This window comes from Syngnathus leptorhynchus, unplaced genomic scaffold (genome assembly GCF_054491065.1).
Source record: "Syngnathus leptorhynchus isolate UIUO unplaced genomic scaffold, UIUO_Slep HiC_scaffold_117, whole genome shotgun sequence".
Taxonomy (NCBI): Eukaryota; Metazoa; Chordata; class Actinopteri; order Syngnathiformes; family Syngnathidae; genus Syngnathus; species Syngnathus leptorhynchus.
In genome coordinates this window covers 58,220-78,755 of record NW_028232084.1, presented here as the reverse complement: position 1 = coordinate 78,755, position 20,536 = coordinate 58,220, and the positions used below count along the sequence as shown (strand labels likewise).

Here is a 20,536-nt window from a genome sequence, read left to right as displayed (position 1 = left end):
CGTCTGCTGGTGGCAACAGAGGCGTACAGAGGTGTATTGAGAGGGACCCGAGACCCAGGTGATGTATTAGATTTGTGTGTTAGGAATAAATCCACTCGTGTGTGAAAATGCCGGCTTCTTGATACCTTTCTATTGCAGAACGAGCGCGCATATTGTTGGATGAGTGGCAGTTGGGTAAGGTCACAAATTGGAGTCAGATTAGTAACTCGAGTTCAGGTTAAATTAGAAATATATTCCAACAATTTATGGTGACCCCGACGTGATGCAAGAGAGGTAAAAGAGTCTGGGACTCTAAAGAAGTCTGGGACTTCGGTAACCACAAGAGTCTGGGACTCGGGGTCTGGGACCCACGTCCACACCAGGTGACGACCTGATAAAGACGCCACACGTCCGACCGTCTTTCCTCTTGGGCCCACAGTGAGACAAGGTAAGCAGATTACTTTTCAAATTCTGCACATTGACAACGCTAAATTATAAGAGGAAGGATGAGCGGACCAGTGAAAGTGTGTAGTAGGGTATAAAATCTGGGATTTACCTACTAGAATAGTTTGGAACTATTCACGGTTACTATACGGTTTAAAATCTGGGATTTACGTATCAGTACAATAGTGTGGACTTAGTAGGGTATAAAATCTGGGATTTACCTACTAGAATAGTTTGGAACTATTCGTGGTTACGATACGGTTTAAAATCTGGGATTTACGTATCAGTGTGGAAGCGGTGTGAGTGTGGAAACTAAAATTGTTCTGCGTAAAAAGTGGTTGGGAGACACGCGAGTGGATTTAAAGATGGCGGATAAGAGGAAGTGGGATAACGGTCTCGGGTCCCTTCAAATTAAGGGTTCCCTTCAAATTAAGGGTCCCTTCAAAATTAATGGAATAAAAAGTAAGAAAATTAAGAAGGAAAAAGAACGGTGTCAGAAGTTCTTTCTGAAATTAAAGAAGGATGAATTGTTTCACGGAGAAAGAGCAAAATTTCATACCCTGGCGTCTTTATCAGTTCATTCGATCTGTCTGACAGAGATAGTTTCTTTGACAGCAAGACAAGGAGTTCAATTGTTTTTGAAGTTAAACAAGGAAGTAATATTGTGGAAAAGATCCGACTGTTCATTCACAAAGTCACATCTCCATTGCACCCAAAAGTGGACACCAACAAGCCAAAAAGTGTGAAATCACTTTTACACCCTTTTTCCAGAGAGAAGGCACACCTATTCGATCTGTCTGACAGACACACGGAGACATGGGCAGGCAACGCCCAGCGGCGCTGATCACCGCAAGTAGTAAAGGGAAAATGATGGCACAGCAGGAGCAGCCTCAAACAATGGCACCCCTAGTGGTGACTCAAGCGGGCCGTCAATATGAGCCTTTGGTGCTTCGGGATGTGGCTGCATTGGTGGAAAAATTGCCCCCCCTGCATAAAGGGGCACGAGCCTGGATTACTAAATTTTTAGCTGCCATGTCAGGACAGGGAGTAGCATTGGGGGATTTTAGACAAGCCATTTTGGGATCATGTTCCCTGATTCAATTACAGAATATTGAGGGGGCAGCTGGCACCCGCCAGCTGGGGAGAGAAACGCCCCTGGCAGAGATCGCGGAGGCGTTGTTTCGGGAGCTGAGGGCGGCCTTTCCCTCCCCAGTGGATGTGATGCCAACAATTTTTAATTATGGAAAAGATGTGACTCCGGAGCAACATTATGCTCAGGCATTGGAGCTGTGGATTGAGACCACAGGTAAACACCCAGGCAGCTACCCTGAAGCTGAGATGATGTTCAGGACGGCAATGCTGAACGGCCTCCCAAATGAGGTGCAAGCGATTATGAGAGTTGATCCGGACATTTTGGTCTGTCCGGAACCGAGATTCAAGAGGCATTTGATACACCATTGCCGCATCTACATGGAAAAAGCAAATAAAGATCAAAAGGAAACTGACGCTCTGGCGACTAGTTTGGTTAAATTACAGTTGGCAAAGTTGCATGGTGAGGCAAAACAAGAAAAGGTTAAACAAAAACAGATGTATCAGACTCCAGTGGGGGCTGGACGGGGCCGAGGCCAAGGGTTCCGTGGTGGATACAGAGGGCGTGGTCGTGGCGCCCCCCTGGGACGAGGGCGGAATTGGTTCGCTCCAGGGACTTGCTTCAACTGCGGGGCCCCTGATCACTGGGCACGAGATTGTAATGGCAACCCACCACCACCGCAAGGGGCGGAGCAGCAGAACCAGCAAGCAGGGCCACCACACCAAAGGGGACCACAGCAGCCCCGCCCGTGGCCACAGCCGAATCCACAAGGGCAGTATTACCAAGCCGACCTGTGGTACGGCCCGGACGAATAGGGGGGCCTGGGAAGCTCGGGAAGCACTGGTCAGGCAGAGCCAATGCTTCGGTTGACAGTGGCAGACACTCCGGTCCAGATGTTGGTGGACACTGGAGCAACACATTCATCGATCAACATGCCACTGCCAACTACAGCGTTGTCGAAACGAGTTACAACGTTGGTCGGCTTCTCGGGACGTCCTCAGACTCTGCCCTTTAGTCGGCCATTGAAAACGGAAATCACAAACACCGGACAGAAACTATATCATTCATATGTTCATGCAATGGACACACCCATCAATTTGATGGGCAGAGACATGTTGTCAGCATTGAGAGCCCAGATATTGTGCGGCGAGAAGGGACTTACAGTGACATTTCCTGACGGACAGGTTCTGGAATGCTCCCAGCCTGTGACACCTCAGGGTCAGTGGTTGATGGCACCACTCCCCACAGTACCAGAAACGGCACGAATCTACTGGGCGAGATTGAATCCTGAGACTCCGTTTGGGGGAGGTGTCTACTCCACGTACCTCTTGTGGAAACCGTGGATCCAGGCATTGGCACCGTACCACCCCCCAGTGGATCCATTGCATTGCACTCTATATTATGATAGAGAATCAGATGAGATATATAGAGATGCGTTTGAAGAAATTGAGGGAGATGATTGGACATTACAATCACCATGCATCTTTGTGGGCCCCGAGGGGGTGGCAGCATATGTACAGTTGTCGCCGGAGCAAGAGCAATGGTATCGAATGAGTGAGGAAGGTTTGCCGCACGTGTCACTGGCTGTGTCGCCAGGCCATGAGCCCCGCCAATTGGGGCCCATGGTGAAACGATTAACACAACGACATGACTGGATGATGACTGAGAATCCAGATGTGTGGCATTCGGCCGCAACCAAAAGTTACAGGATAATGGCAAAAATGGTAGATGAGTCAGACCTTGAATTGGTCTTTCTGGACCGCCATCATGGGCGGGAACAGACGGACCATGAGTCTGCACAGGCGATGCTGGATCAAATGCCACAGACCTTTTGGTCGCAGGGTCCATTTGATGTTGGTTTTTGTCATACGGTTCAGCCGATCCAATTGGAAGTTGATTGCTCCAGTCTGGTCCGCCGTCCTCAATATCAATGGCCGAAGGAAGCAGACAAAGGTATGGAGGACACAGTGGCAGGATTGTGGGATCCGGGGGTGTTGGAAACGTCGGCGTCCTCTTGGAACACACCTCTGAGGCCGGTCCGGAAGGCTGATGGGGTGACATGGAGGATGGCCCATGACTTGCGGCCGGTGAATGACATAACTATAACTCCAGTTTTGCCGGTCCCTGACCCCCATCGCATCCTGTCCTCCCTGGATCCTCAGAAACAGTGGTATACGGTAATTGATTTGGCGAATGCATATTTCTGTTTACCACTGGCTGAGTCAATACGACACGTGTTAGCCTTTTCTTACAAAGGGGTGAAATTGCAGTACAAACGACTCCCACAAGGCTTCAAGAATTCGCCGGGAATCTTTAATCAGGTATTGAAGGACTTGTTATTATCATGTGAACTACCCCAAGGCTCAGTGCTCCTGCAGTATGTGGACGATCTCCTCATTGCAGCCGAAACATCCAACCAGTGTGTGGAAGCCACACGAGCAGTGCTGTTGAAGCTTGCTGACCTAGGCTTCAAAGTGTCAAGGAAAAAGTTACAGTGTTGTCGTAAGTCTGTGGTTTTTCTGGGGCGTGTCATCACACCAGCCGGTTTGGCTATGTCCCCGGATCACCGCAGCTCCATCTTGCGACACCCACGTCCAGAGACAGTGCAAGACATGCTGTCTTTCTTGGGATTGTGTGGCTACAGCCGAGCCTACATCCCATGTTTTGTGGATAAAACACAAAGCTTGCGGGCCCTGGTCAAACAACAAGGGGTCCGAAATTTGAAGGCCACATTGCAGTGGACCCCTGAGGATGATGCATTGTTTGTGCAACTAATTCAGGAATTGGCATCAGCAGCAGCTTTGGCTACCCCAGATTACACTAAGGTGTTTCAGTTAGATGTGGCCATTAATGAGAAGACAGTGAATGCGGCATTGTACCAAAGACATGGGACAAACAGGGCAGTTCTATTGTATTGTAGTGTGCCATTAGACGGAATTGAACAGAAACAAGCAGACTGCGTTAGATACGCCGCGGGCCTGGCAAAGGTCCTACAGAAAACGGCACATGTGGTCATGGGGTATGCCGTCCAGGTGTTAACAGACCATGCGGTGTCAGCTTTTGTCGCATCGGCGGCATTTACGTTGACACCCTTAAGACAAACACGGATGATGAGGACATTGACGGCACCAAACGTTACGTATGTGCATGATGGTGTGAACATGGCGAATCACCTCCTGGAAAGGGCACATGAGTGTGCTCTGAAAGTACAGAAAGATCAAAAGGTCCGTGAGGACTTGTATGCAGAACCATTGGAAGGTGGACGGGTTATGTTCACGGATGGGTGTTGCTGGCGTGCCAAGGATGGGACCCTCCATGCGGCAGCGTCAGTGGTGGAGAGGAAAGGTTCTTCCTTCCTCCCGGTGACAGCTCAGAAGTTGACAACAAAACCCTCCGCCCAGGCGGCTGAGGTGTTGGCTTTGGTGTTGGCTTTGGAACAGTGTCCAGGACAGCAATTAACTGTATATACTGATTCAGCATATGCAGCGTCGGCTGCCCTGATTGACCTAAAGGGGTGGCTGCACAATGGCTGGCTAACAGCGAAAGGCAAAGAAATTGCTCATAGAACTTTGATGGAGCGATTGTATGAAGCAATTAAGGGTCCCCACAAATTGGCAATTGTAAAGGTCCCGGGACATTCAAAGGCCAACACCATGATGGCAAAGGGTAATGAGAGGGCGGATGCTCTCGCGAAAGAAGTGGCTGGGTACACCCCTCAGGGCGAGATGATGTTAGCAACCACGGCTGTGGTCGGGGATGGGGAACCCCCGGATCTTCCAGTGGCACCCGAGGTTACATTGGAGGACATTAAGGACGCACAAGGTAAGTCGTCACCGGAACAAAAATCGATGTGGATCGCATCAAAGGCGGTCAGGCGATCGGATGGTCTTTGGGTGGGACCTAGAGGCCAGCCGGTCCTCCCTGAAGGACAACTCATGACCTCGGTGTTGACTGAGGCCCATACAGTGGCACATGTGGGGCCTCAGGCAATGTTTCCAAAACTTCGTCAGTGGTGGCATCCAAGGTTGCAGGAGGTGGTCTGGCAGTTTGTGGCGGCTTGTGTATTATGTCAAACATTTAATGCACGACCGACATTGAAACCCAAGCCAGGAGCATTCTCCCCTGTGGCCTGGCCTGGAGCAGAAATTGTAATTGACTTCACGGACATGCTTGACAGGGTCAACGGGAAGCGGTTCCTTCTGGTCATTGTGGATTCTTATTCACGCTGGCCGGAGGCGTATCCGTGTGCAAGGGAAGACACCACGTCAGTCATTAAAGCTTTGGTGAATCATTATATTCCAACACATGGTTTTCCTGCTTTAATCAGATCAGATAATGGGACACATTTTAACAACAAAGCAATGGCTAAAGTGGAGGCGCTGTTGGGGCTGAAGCATCGCTTTGGGTGTGTGTACCACCCCCAGAGCCAAGGCAAAGTTGAAAGGTTTAACAGGACTTTGAAAGACAAATTGGCTAAGATCATGGCTCAAACAAAAATGACGTGGTTGCAAGCATTGCCCCTAGCCCTGTTGGTCGTCCGCCAAACTGTTCACAAAATAACAGGTTTTGCGCCATTCGAACTGTTGACTGGTCGCCTAATGCCAGGGCCTGCCTCCACCTTGGTCCCGCCAGCTGACGTACCGACACCTGATTTATCACACGCTGCATACTGGAAGTATCTTCATTCACTTGTATCCAGTGTGTCTACGCAGGTCGCAGACAAAGCGGTTGCAGATTTGTCATCAGCATCACCGGAGTCGGACATCACTCCGTATGTCTACCTCCGGGTGCTTTCCCGGAAGTGGACTGAACCTCGCTGGAAAGGACCGTTTAGGGTTCTGGCTAGAACTTCACACGCCGTCCAATTGGAAACTAAAGGACAAAAGTGGTACCATTACTCACAGTTGCGCCAGGCCCCAGACTTTGTGCCTGCCTATGGTGAGCATAAAGGTTGACCGCCCGGACGGGCAGGTCAAGAGAGGGAACGTGACGATGGCGAGAATTGGATCAAAGTCGGACTTGAAAGTGTCTGAACCAAGACGACGACGATGCAAATGTTTAACTTTATTGACTATTTTGCTTGCTGGCTTGTGCTTTGTGTGGACTATGTTGGCGTTTGAACATATGGTGCGGGATGGCAGAAGTGATGGAGCGAAAGGAGAACGAGTGAGGGTGTATCATTCCTGTAATGGAACGGTATGGTATGAAGCAGAGCAAGATGGTGGTAAGACGCTGACACAGACACAACAACTACTGCTAAATCTGAAGTATAAACAACCGATACAGGTGAACGCTTGGGTGACAAATTTCAACTGGACTCAACAATGGCTTGATTTGTTAGATAAATTGGACAATTATCAACCATGGTACCAGGACTGGCCCTTGGTACGCCCACAGGAACCAAGAAGGAGAAGAGAGGTGAAGTCAGAAAATGAGTGGGAGAAAAAAGGCTACCAGCCTTGGATAATAGGCTGGGCATACAATAATTCGGTGAGAGTAACAGTGGCCCCGAAAACAACTACCCAAGTAAATATACCAATAAAGGCACTGAGAGGGTTTCGGGAAGCGTGGTATACATCAGTGATGGCAGACATGTCGGTAGTAACTGGAGACATGTTCCCTGGTTATTGGTGGTATATGACAGGGCATGTGACAATGTGGGGATGGGATTCCTTGGTTACCACACAGGCGGGTGATTATTGGACACCGTCAAAGAATAATATTGCTAAGTATTTCCATAATAAGATTCTCCTAAGAAAAGAAGGGGAGATATTGAAATTGACAATTGCAACGGGTGATAAGTCAATTGCGCCACCACACCAAGAAGTGTTAGTGTTAAATACATCATGTTGGGGGTTTAAGTTGTGGGCATATTCGTCTGGAAAAGATCCATATTTTCCAATTATCATTTGTGAGAATGGGACTATGACAAAAGGGGAAGCACCAGTGTTAAATAATTATACCCGTCAAACGGGTACCACGGCCAAAACAATGACGACGGTGGATGACTGGTTTATGATTCACACAGGTATTTCTATGGTCACTAATAATTGGCTCCTGATGGCTGAACAGGCCGCTAACAATACTAACGAAAATTGTTTGGTATGTTTAGGTGCGAGACCAGTTTTGAAAATCATGGCAGCAACTGCTGTATCCAAAACTTGTCTCTTTGGTTTCCTGTATAACAAGACTCTCCAAGGAGAGTGCAGCAAATTGGACTTGGCCTTTCCACTGACAGATATGGAAAAGAAAAAGCCCATTTTTGAAGCCCATGTTGCACAACAAAATTTCACCTGCCTAAAGTTAAATGGGACTGGCCCTGGGATTGGAAATATCCAGGAGTCATGGTGTAATGAAAATGTGTCTTTGCCAGCAGGAATCCCTCTCGCTCGTGCTGATGTTTGGCTGTGGTGTGGAGCAAAAGTGTTGTACGATAGGCTTCCCTCCAATGCCTCAGGTAAGTGCGCCCTAGTAACGCTGATCATGCCAATTAGTGTGACAGCATTAGACGTGTCCAGAATAAATTGGGAAGGCATTGGACGGTGGGGAAGAATCCCCTTCCTTGTGAGGAGGAAAAAGGACATGCAAGAATGGTTGAATGCAGGAGACCCCACGTACATAGATGCAATTGGAGTTCCGAGAGGGGTCCCTGATGAATACAAATTGGTGAATCAAGTGGCGGCAGGATGGGAGAGTATTTTCCTGCTCATTACAGTAAACAAAATGTGGACCGGATTAATTATGTCCACTACAATGTCCAACGATTGGCGAACTTCACCACCTCGGCACTCCGAACAGTGCATGAGCAATTAGCAGCCACGTCTCTTATGGCATTCCAAAATAGAATAGGTTTAGATATGGTGCTAGCGGAAAGAGGAGGAGTCTGTGGTATTTTTGGGGATCAGTGCTGTACTCTGATTCCCAACAATACGTCTCCTGACGGTCGGCTTACTAAGGCATTGGAGGGTCTGCGCACGCTAAGTAACAAAATGAAGGAGCACTCAGGTGTGGACACCAGTTGGTACTCTGACTGGTTAAACGTCTTTGGCAAATATAAAAGCTTGATTGCATCAGTACTGATTTCTATCGCTGTGTTTGCCGCTATTATGGTGTTATGCGGATGTTGCTGTATTCCATGTATCAGATCATTAACTGTTAAGACAATTGAACGCACGTTGGGGCCACTCCCTCCGGGTGGCCAGTACATGATGATCCCTCAGAAGGACCCCCAGGAGGCGGAGACAGCTGTGGCCCTCCGGGATGTGAGTATGTGAAGGTGGCCTCAGGGACCTGGGGCCATGGGAGGGTATGAACTTTTCTCCTGATTGTCTACTAGAATTAAATTGTTTACTGATTTTTAGCTTACGGCTAGTGATTTTTAGCTTGTGTTTAACAAGAAAACAAGGTATTCGAGTGATGACCTCAGTAGTCTGAGGTCATGAGAGGGAATGAAGGAACATAAGGGTTTGATCTTAAAGTAGTTCATTAGACATCTTGTGCATGAGAGTATGAAACTGTAAAGTGCTGAGTGTGTGACGGTGGGAACAAAACAAAATATGTGGTTGGTGCAAGGACGTCTGCGTTCCAGAACAAAAGATAACCCAGGAGCAGCAAAGAGGACAAGACCCACAGGGCCAGTTGGTAGATAACAACTGGTGACCCTGGAAGGAAAACTACAACCAGGAGGAGCGAGCAAGTTATTCGGCAGGAGAAGAAAGACCAATGAGAGCAAGCTAAAGTTAACTGCAGTTTACACATAGCCAATAGAATAATGACAGAATGCCTTTGTTGATGTTCTATTTGCATATTGTGTAGTATAACTAATGGCTGGGCAACTCGGATGTAGAGTACGTCTGCTGGTGGCAACAGAGGCGTACAGAGGTGTATTGAGAGGGACCCGAGACCCAGGTGATGTATTAGATTTGTGTGTTAGAAATAAATCCACTCGTGTGTGAAAATGCCGGCTTCCTGATACCTTTCTATTGCAGAACGAGCGCGCATATTGTTGGATGAGTGGCAGTTGGGTAAGGTCACAAATTGGAGTCAGATTAGTAACTCGAGTTCAGGTTAAATTAGAAATATATTCCAACAGTGTCCATATTATTTTTTCTGTCATTGCCATGGGGACTCCATGCACAATATTCAGCAGTGGTTGCGTCTTTTCTGCATAATGTGGGATCCATGCTCTGCAGTAATTGCAGAGCCCCAAAAATGACATCATTTTTTTTTTTTTATTCAGGTTTTGGTGCATCTGCAATGATTTGTTTTCAGTTTTTTTGTATCTGTCTTCCAGCAGCTGACAACGTGTGACCTAAATAGTTCACTTCCTGTTTGATCCATTGTAGTTTATTTTTGCTTACTTTATTCCCTGCTTTACAGAGATAGTGTAACAAAGCTAAGGAGTCTTCCTTGCAAGCAGCTTCAGTTTCAGAGGCTATCAAGAGATCATCTACATAAACTAGAAGTTGGCTTTTGTTTGAAATTTGAAAATCAGCCAAACATGCCATGATAGCTTGAGTGAAAATAGTTGGACTATCAGCAAATCCCTGCGGCAATCTGGTGTACGTATAACTTAGTCCTTTAAAGGTAAACGCAAACCAAAACTGTGAGTCTGGGTGGATTGGCACTGAGAAAAATGCATTGCTAAGATCAATCACCGTGAAAAACTTCTGGTATGGTTTCAAAGTGTTCAGAAGTGTGTGCGGGTCAGGCACATTAGGTGCTCGTTTGTATTGCCTCATTTACTGCTCGTAAATCTTGTATCATTCGCCAATCAATCTTGTTGGCCTTTTGGACTGGAAAAATAGGAGTGTTGCAAGGAATATCTGAGCACTTCCTAATAATCCCTCCTGACAAAAGATCATTTACGACAGGGGCTATCCCATTTATTGCCTCCTGGTTTAAAGGAGATTCTCTGATCCCGGTTAGATTTGGATGTTAAGTCCTGTAGCAAATGGTTCCTTTGATCAGTCAAACAAATGTTGATGAGCCAGGGAAGCGCATAAGCGCGTGCCCTTCTAAACACCCACACCACTTCCTCATAACTTCGTTAGTAATTAGCAACAACTTTTTCTTTGGGTTTTTTGTTTTTGTTTTCTTAGCATTTAACTTGCACAAAATCACTCTTTTGTCCAAGCTGCTCTACCAATTTCCCATAGTAGTCTCCAACAACTTCAACCATTCAACCAATACTTTCCTTTCATTCAGGAAATCATTCGTCCCTGCTCATTTGCATCTCACACACAGTCACCAAAGAGGAGTCTTTTCAACACATTGGTCCCAAGCTATCCAAGTCCTCCACACAACATTCATATACCATTCTCAGCACAATCCCTATCCTAATGTTTCCGATAGAACAATTCACCAGTCCAAAAAAAAACAAAACTCAACACATAAAAAAAAAACACAGCTTGCGAATTAAACCAGTTTTCTGTCTACAAACAGATTTCTTTCTTTTCTTCTCTTATTTATTTATTTATTTATTTATTTTATTCTTCAAAATTGTTTCTGTTTTGCGGTGCAAATTGGATAGACCACAGTCTAACAAATTTCTTTTGTACACAGGTTTAGCCAATTTTATCAGTTTAACAAATATGCACACACGTGCACAGCTCTCGGTGCGAGGGGAGGGGACCTGGCAACAATGATTCGTCACAAGCTGGCCATTTCTTGCGGTCGATCATGAAGCTGGTCCCACCCACGCACGCGAGGACAGCACATTCTAATTTTTCTATTTATCTTTTAGAAACAAGTTGTATTACTTTACCACTTGATTTGCAAATTTTAACTTTAGTGTGCACACATAATTTGACCCCTTGTCATTTGCCGGGCATACAATCAGCATTGTCATAATTTCATTGTATGTACAGGGGTTCTAATAACCTAAAAAAAATGTTTTAAACCAAAAGTAGGAGCATGAGCGGTCAAAGGGGAGGAAGCCCGTTATGCTGAAAATTTGGCTTTTCCTCTGCCCCTCCCTCCACCCTTTGATTGGTCTCGTTTTGCATAACGACACACTCTTGCAAAGTGTCCTCGTCTCCCACAGTTCCAACAGTTGTCAGAATCTGGTGGGGGTTTTGAACCATATGGCGGCCTGCGACCTTGTTGGCCTTGACCTCTTCCTCTGCCCCATTGGGAACTTTGGAAGAAAACTGTTGCATCTTCATCTACATGATTATCATCATCATCTAGATGAAATACATCAGAACCTTTGCCTTTCTTGAACACTTTGTCAGCGTCTCTGGCCCACTACATGGTTGTTGTAACACAAGCAGTGTGTGCTTCCACCAAGTGTTTCCACACCCTGTTGTCTAATTCAGGTGGGGAACCATTGAGGAGCGCATATTTTAGCTGTTGCTGATAAGCAAGTTTAATGGAGCAGTGTCTAACTCCACCACCAGTTCTGCCTCTGACTTCAGCTCCACGTCTGACTTCAGCACCACCTCCAGCTCTGCCTCTGACTTCAGCTCCGCATTTGACTCCAGCTCCTCACTAGCTCTGCTACTAACTCCAGCTCCTCCTCCAACTCCAGCTTCACACCATCTCTGCCTCCGATCCCGGCCCCACACCAGAGCTGCCTCTGACTTCAGCTGAAGGCAGTTCCGTTCCGCCTCCAACTCCAGCTCCACACCAGCTCCGTCTCCAACGCCTTTTCCATGATGACATATTTTTTTTGGTCCCACCGGGATTTGAACTCGGGCCGCTGGGGTGAGAGTCCAGAGCACTATCCACTATACCATGAAGACTTCACTAGTGTTGCAGGGAAGGAATGTACACTATATGTTTTAATGGAGCAGTCTCTGACTCCACCACCAGCTCTGCCTCTGACTTCAGCTCCACTTCTGACTTCAGCACCGCCTCCAGCTCTGCCTCTGACTCCAGCTCTACACCATGTCTGCCTCTGACTTCAGCCCCACTTCCGCCTCCAGCTCCGCCTCCAGCTCCACACCAATCTCTGACTTCAGCTCCACCTCCGACCCTGACTTCAGCTCCGCCTCTGACTCCAGCTTCACATCAGCTCTTCCTCTGACTTCAGCTCCACCTCCGACTCCAGCTCCACACCAGTTTTGCATCTGACTTCAACTTCAGCTCCGCCTCTGACTACAGCTCCTCCTCCGACTCCAGCTCCACACCAGTTCCACCTCTGACTCCACCTCCACATCAGCTCTGCATCTGACTCCAATTTCAGCTCTGCCTCTGACTTCAGCTCCGCCTTCAGCTCTGCCACTGACTACAGCCCCACTTCCGCCTCCAACTTTGCCTCCAGCTCCACACCTGCTCTGCCTCTGCCTTCAGCTCCGCCTCCAGCTCCACACCAGTCTCTGACTACAGCTCCACCTCTGACTCCAGCTCCACACCAGCTCTGCCTCCAACTCCAGCCCCACACCAGCTTTGCATCTGACTCCAACTTCAGCTCCGCCTCTGACTTCAGCTCCACACCAGTTCTACATCTGACTCCAGCTTTACACCATCTCTGCCTCTGACTTCAGCCCCACTTCCGCCTCCAGCTCCGCCTCCAGCTCCACACCAGTTTCTGACTTCGGCTCTACCTCCGACCCTGACTTCAGCTCCGCCTCTGACTCCAGCTCCACACCAGTTCTGCATCTGACTTCAACTTCACTTCTGACTACAGCTCCTCCAACTCCAGCTCCAAACCATCTCTGTCACTGACTTCAGCTCCGCCTTCGATTCCGGCATCATACCAAATCTGCCTCTGACTTCAGCTCCGCCTCTGACTTCAGCTCCGCCTCCAGCTCCAGCGCCACCTCTGACTTCCGTTCCGCCTCCGACTCCAGCTCCACACCAGCTCCTGTTCCATGATGACATATTTTTTTTGGTCCCACCGGGATTTGAACTCGGGTCGCTGGGGTGAGAGTCCAGAGCACTATCCACTATACCATGAAGATTTCACTAGTGTTGCAGGGAAGGAATGTACACTATATGGTTTAATGGAACAGCCTCTGACTCCACTTCCACACCAGCTCTGCCTCTGACTTCAGCGCCGATACCGACTCCAGCTCCACACCAGTTCTGCCACTGACTTCAGCTCCATCTCTGACTCCAGCTGCTCACCAGCACTGCCCCTGACTTCAGCTCCACCTCAAACTCCAGCTCCACACCAGCTTTGCATCTGACTATAATTTCAGCTCCGTCTTTGACTTCAGGTTCACATCAATTTCGCTACCGACTTCAATTCCGATACCAGTGTCACACCAGCTCTGCCTCTGACTTCAGCTCCACCTCTGACTTCAGCGCCGGTACCAGCTTCATACCATTTCTGCCTCTGACTTCAGCTCCACACCTGCTCCACCTTTGACCACAGCACCGCGGTTAGTTCTGCCTCTGACTACGGTTCTACCTCCACACCAGTGTCTGACTTCTGCACCACCTCCGACTCCAGTTCCACACCAGATTTGCATCTGACTCCAAGTTCTCCTCCAACTCCTGCTCCACATTATCTTTGCTTCTGATACCAGCTTCACACCAGATCTGCCTCTGACTTCAGCTCCGCCTCCAGCTCCGCCTCTGAGTTCCGTTCCGCCCCCAACTCCAGCTCCACACTAGACTTCACTAGTGTTGCATCATTGAATGGGATGCCATTATGCACCCTAAATTATTTTTTAAATGTTAATGGAATGGACTTCTCATCACCTTCAAGAGCTAGAGATTTACCGTTTTTATTTCCCATCTTAACTTGGTATTTTTAGATTTTTCCAATTTTTTTTTTTCAATTTTTTGTTTTTCTTTTTTGAGGATCCTCAATGCAGGATTAAATTTACCCTTCAACAAAATTACTAGCCTGTGTATTACCGTTGGTTTTTGCTAGTACTGTTTTTTTTTCAATTTATCCTACCATTCACACTCTCAACCACACAACTTTCATGCAAACAGCTCGGAAAAACAGACCAAAAAAAGAATCTACGCCCTTCTTCAATTAAGAAAAAGAAGCTCTGTCTTTTTTTTAACCTGTTCCTTCCACTGGGACTCCAACCCAAGCTGTTCTATGGCTCGGAAAAACGTACAAAGAAAAATCTACACCCTTCTTTGAATCACAAAAAAGAAGCTCTGTGTTCCTTAGCACGTTCCTTCCACTGGGACTCCAACCCAAGCCAGATCCTGCAGCTTGGAAGAACAGACAAAGAAGAATCTACGCACCTCTTCAATGAATGAAAAGGAAGCTCTGTTTTCCTTAGTCTGTTCCTTCCACTGGGACTTAAACCCAAGCCAGATCCTGCAGCTTGGAAGAACAGACAAAGAAGAATCTACGCACCTCTTCAATGAATGAAAAGGAAGCTCTGTTTTCCTTAGTCTGTTCCTTCCACTGGGACTTAAACCCAAGCTATATTCCGTGCACCTTCCACTCTTACGCGTTTCACAACAGCACAATCACACAATTTTAGGGCTTTAACTTACTTGTCCCCTGGTTCGTTGCACTGCCGGATCCCGTCAATCCACTGTAGTCCGACGAAGGCAGACCTAAGATGCTGGCCCAGCGAAGAATTTTCTTGCCAGGTCTTTTCTTTACCAGATCCTCCTAATGGACGCTGGCTTGTCGACAATGCAGCACGTCGTCCTCCGTCGATCAGCAGTGGGTATGTTGGATCCGGGTCACGGCACCAAAATGTTAGAGATGTTCCGACTCTAACTTATTTTGCAAGAACCACGCGAGAGACAATATGCCCTTTGAACACTTGCAAGTGGAGAATTTGTTCGTTACTGTAGATACAGCAATGTCCGAACAAAGTCTGCCGTTGAAGTCATGCAAGAGAGTATTTATTGAGAGAAGAAGGGTGGGGGTGAGAGTCAGCCAAGGTGGGGGTGACATTTGACATGTGTGGTGGTCACCTCAGCAAATGATTAACCACTTGGGAGGGTCCCAGTTTATCGCTCCACGAGGCCGTGGACATAAATCCTAGTGGAGCAAAACAAGGACGCCTCCACACCATCTGGAAAGCTTCAACAACTGAATGGTTAAACTTTTCAGAGTCACGGGAAGGTAAAAGGTTCAAACAAAGTTCATCATTCTAGTCTACATCCCAACATAATCATACGATCAAGATAGTTTATAAACCCTAACACTCTGCATCAATATTGTCTATAGGTGGGTGAAATTTGAATCTGGGACGTTTTCTGCTGGATGGTCCCATCAATTGTCATCAATGTCCACACAAAATCATAAAAATAGCACTACTAAAATTAATTCTGAAAAATCCAAAAAACAGGAGTCTAGGTGTTCCCCGTCCAGATTACTGGACCGCGGGACACCAACATCATCTCCAGCAATCCTGTCTGCCATGGGTTGTTTAATTTGGAATGCATTCTGAGGCTCAAACCAGTACAAATTAGGAACGTGAGTTTTCCGCCAATCGGTCTGTTGCAACAACTGCTTGACCATTGAGCCCAATTGTCTGGCCTCGTGTCCTGGGGCAATAGCCGGCGAAATGTGTGGCACCCCTTTCTCTGTCATTTTGAACCATTGCATTTGTTCATATGTCAGTTCAGTTGCCGCTGCAACTCCCTATTTACGCACTCCTCTCATCTCACACACACACACACACACACACACACACACACACACACACACACACACACACACACACACACACACACACACACACACACACACACACACACATTCCCCCCAATTTTATTCATTTAGGATATTTTAGCGGTCTAATCTCTCACAGGAGGAACTGCTACCACCGGATGTTTTGGGGAGGCCTCACTTCTCCCAGGATCTCAAAAAACCTGGCTATTTGAATACGCTCGTCAACGTACCCTTGTCCACCACGACGAAGCTAGGTCCCGGACCTATCCGTAATACGCATAAGTCCCTGACTTTACCGTACACGTCACACACATAAGTTCCAAACTTATTCACCGTATGTATCTTAACTTCTTGCACACTTTATTTGATCTGAACAACAGTCTCCTCTTAAATTTCCTCTTTCAATTTGCAGAATTTAGACTTATAGTAACAGGTATTCTGCTAACCTTATCAGTGATGAGCGCTCAGGGTTGAGGAGACGTTGTACCAGCTCAACGTTGTGCACTTAACCCAAACGGTTCGCCGACCGAGAGACAGCGTCCCAGACGCTGTCCGGTGTCCTGGATTCAGACCACGAGTTGCCAATTACCCTTCTCTTGACATTATGTCGGGGTCACCAAGAAATTGTTAGGATACGGATTTTTAGCTATTGATCTGACTTCAAATTGCAATCAACACTTAACACAAGTTTGGATGTCCCAATCCACACACTGGCGCACCTAACAATTTTGCGAGTTCATTCTGTCAAAGAGAAGACCAGTAGATCAATCAGACCAAATTTACCAATTGTTTATTCCTAACAAAGCACACTAATACAGGCCTGGGTCCAGGGTCCCTCACACTAAAACTCGTGCGTTTTTGTGACCACCAAAAGACGACACATTAACTTCAATCGTTCAAGCAATCTTTTACAACACCCATCACGTATGGCATTCGGAAACTTCAGCCCTAGTTTTAACTCCGACATTGAAACTATAACCCGAGTTTGAAACGTAAATTGTGTGGTGTCATCCATACCGTTGTAGTTCACGTTTCTTACCGCTAGAGGGGAGACTAGGTACAGTAAATAAAGAGCCTTTTACTTTGATACAGCAAAAAGCAGGTCGCAACGGCAAATTCGTGCTACCACACAAAAAGCTGTCAATAACGTTTCATGATAGCCATGTTTCCGTGAAACACCAAAAGTCTTGGAAGAAAGCCTTTTTCGGATCTGGTTGTGACATGGATAGGAGACGTTCAGGGAATACCAGGTGCTAAAAGCCTTTTTTTTTCCCACGTCAATTGTGAAAGGAAACTTTTACAACAGCCATCAAGTTGCTTGGCACGGGTTTTCAGGGGCAATTGTGTCTATAAAATGCGAAACTCTGGAGACTCTGATGGCTTACGTCCATACTACCCTGAGAACACGCGATCTCGGAAGCTTAGCAAGGTCAGGCCTGGTTAGTACTTGGATGAGAGACCGCCTGGGAATACCAGGTGCTGTAAGCTTTTATTTTATTGTATTTTTTTCAATTCAATCGTTCAAGCAATCTTTTACAACACCCATCACGTATGGCATTCGGAAACTTCAGCCCTAGTTTTAACTCTGACATTGAAACTATAACCCGAGTTTGAAACGTAAATTGTGTGGTGTCATCCATAGCGTTGCAGTTCACGTTTCTTACCGCTAGAGGGGAGACTATGTACAGCAGTGGTTCCCAAAGTGGGCGGTACCGGTGGGAAGATCTGGGGGGGCGGTGAGGAAGAAGGGGGCGGTAGGGGGGCGGCAGTCTGAAGTCGAAGTCAGAAGTTCGAGTGGTAGATTTGAGGACATTTTATTGCTTGAAACTGCTGTGAACTCAAAGCAGCAGTCAAATGTCTTGAAAAGGGGAAAAACACTTCCAATGTAGTGTTTTTCCCCTTTTCAAGACATTTACTTTGATACGGCAAAATGCAGGTCGCAACGGCAAATCCGTGCTACCACACAAAAAGCTGTCAATAACGTTTCATGATAGCCATGTTTCCGTGAAACACCAAAAGTCTTGGAAGAAAGCCTTTTTCTTACCTGGTTGTTACATGGATGGGAGACGTTCAGGGAATACCAGTGCTGAAAGCCTTTTTTTTCCCACGTCAATTGTGAAAGGAAACTTTTACAACAGGCATCAAGTACCATCGTTGCTTGGCACGGGTTTTCAGGGCCGATTGTGTCTATAAAATGTAAAACTCTGGAGCCTCTGATGGCTTGCGGCCATACTACCCTGAGAACGCCTGATCTCGTCCGATTTCGGAAGCTTAGCAAGGTCGGGCCCGGTTAGTACTTGCATGTACTACCACTAGAGGCGAGACTATGTACAATAAATAAAGAGCCTGGCTCCCTGTGAACTCAAAGCAGCAGTCTTTATTTGTAAAATAACCCAACATTACATACACATTGCCCTTCCATGTAGTGTTTTTACCCTTTTCATGACATTTACTTTGATACAGCAAAATGCAGGTCGCAACGGCAAATTCGTGCTATCACACAAAAAGCTGTCAATAACGTTTCATGATAGCCATGTTCACGTGAAACACCAAAAGTCTTGGAAGAAAGCCTTTTTCGGACCTGGTTGTTACATGGATGGGAGATGTTCAGGGAATACCAGTGCTGAAAGCCTTTTTTTTCCCACGTCAATTGTGAAAGGAAACATTTACAACAGCCATCAAGTTGCTTGGCACGGGTTTTCAGGGGCATTTGTTTCTATAAAATGCAAAACTTTGGAAACTTTGTCGGATTACGGCCATACTACCCTGAAAACGCCTGATCTCGGAAACTTAGCACGGTCGGGCCTGGTTAGTACTCGGATGACAGACCGCCTGGGAATACCAGGTGCTGTAAGCTAATATTTATTTATTTATGTATTTATTTTTTCAATTCAATCGTTCAAGCAATCTTTTGCAACACCCATCACGTATGGCATTCGGAAACTTCAGCCCTAGTTTTAACTCCGACATTGAAACTATAACCCGAGTTTGAAACGTAAATTGTGTGGTGTCATCCATAGCGTTGCAGTTCACGTTTCTTACCGCTAGAGGGTAGACTATGTACAGTAAATAAACAGCCTGGCTTCCGGTGAACTTAAAGCAGCAGTCAAATGTCTTGAAATGGGAAAAACACTTCCAATATAGTGTTTTTCCCTTTTTCAAGACATTTACTTTGATACGGCAAAATGCAGGTCGCAACGGCAAATTCGTGCTACCACACAAAAAGCTGTCAATAACATGGATGGGAGACGTTCAGGGAATACCAGGTGCTGAAAGCCTTTTTTTTCCACGTCAATTGTGAAAGGAAACTTTTACAACAGCCATCAAGTTGCTTGGCACGAGTTTTCAGGGGCGATTGTGTCTATAAAATGCAAAACTCTGGATATTCTGACAGCTTACGGCCATACTACCCTGAGAATGCCCGATCTCGTCAGATCTCGGAACCTTAGCAGGGTCGGGCCTGGTTAGTACTTAGATGGGAGTCCGCCTGGGAATACCAGGTGCTGTAAGCTTTTATTTATTTATTTATTTTCACCCTCCTTGAGTCGTCACCTTATCGTGGTGGAGGGATTTGCGTGCCCCTATGATCCTAGGAGCCATGTTGTCTGGGGCTTCATGCCCCTGGTAGGGTAACCATGGCAGAAGGGTCCTAGGTGAGGGGCCAGACAAAGCACGGCTCAGAAGACCCCTTATGATGAAAAAAATATATGGATGTCGTTTTCCCTCGCCCGGACGCGGGTCACCGGGGCACCTCTCTGGAGCCAGGCCTGGAGGTGGGGCTCGAAGGCGAGCGCCTGGTGGCCGGGCCTTCGCTCATGGGGTCCGGTCGGGCATAGCCCGAAAAGAAAACATGGGTTCCCCTTCCAATGGGCTCACCACCTATAGGACGGGCCAAAGGGGTCGGGTGCATAGTGAGCTGGGCGGCGGCCAAAGGCGGGGACCTTGGCGGTCCGATCCCCGGCTGCAGAGGCTGGCTCTAGGGACATGGAATGTCACCTCTCTGGCTGGAAAGGAGCCCAAGCTGGTGTGTGAGGCAGAAAGGTTCCGACTAGACATAGTCGGACTTGCCTCCACACGTAGTTTGGGCTCTGGTACAAGCCCTATCGAGAGGGGCTGGACTCTCTTCCACTCTGGAGTTGCCCACGGTGAGATGCGTCGAGCAGCTGTCGGCATACTTATTGCCCCCCGGCTGGGCGCCTGCACATTGGGGTTCACCCCGGTGAGCGAGAGGGTAGCCTCCCTCCGCCTTCGGGTGGGGGGACGGGTCCTGTTGTTTGTGTCTATGCACCGAACGGCAGCTCAAAGTACCCACCCTTCTTAGAGTCCCTGGAGGAAGTGCTGGAGAGCGCTCCTTCTGGGGACTCCATCGTTCTACTGGGTGACTTCAATGCTCACGTGGGCAATGACAGTGAGACCTGGAAGGGCATGATTGGGAGGAACGGCCCCCCCGATCTGAACCAGAGCGGTGTTCTATT

The 20,536-nt window shown here is 47.4% G+C and overlaps 1 pseudogene; it reads left to right on the top strand.

Moving 5' to 3' along the window:
- Positions 1-19,454: 19,454 nt before the first annotated feature.
- LOC147037786 (5S ribosomal RNA) lies at positions 19,455-19,573 on the top strand (annotated as a pseudogene).
- The last annotated feature ends 963 nt before the right edge of the window (positions 19,574-20,536 follow it).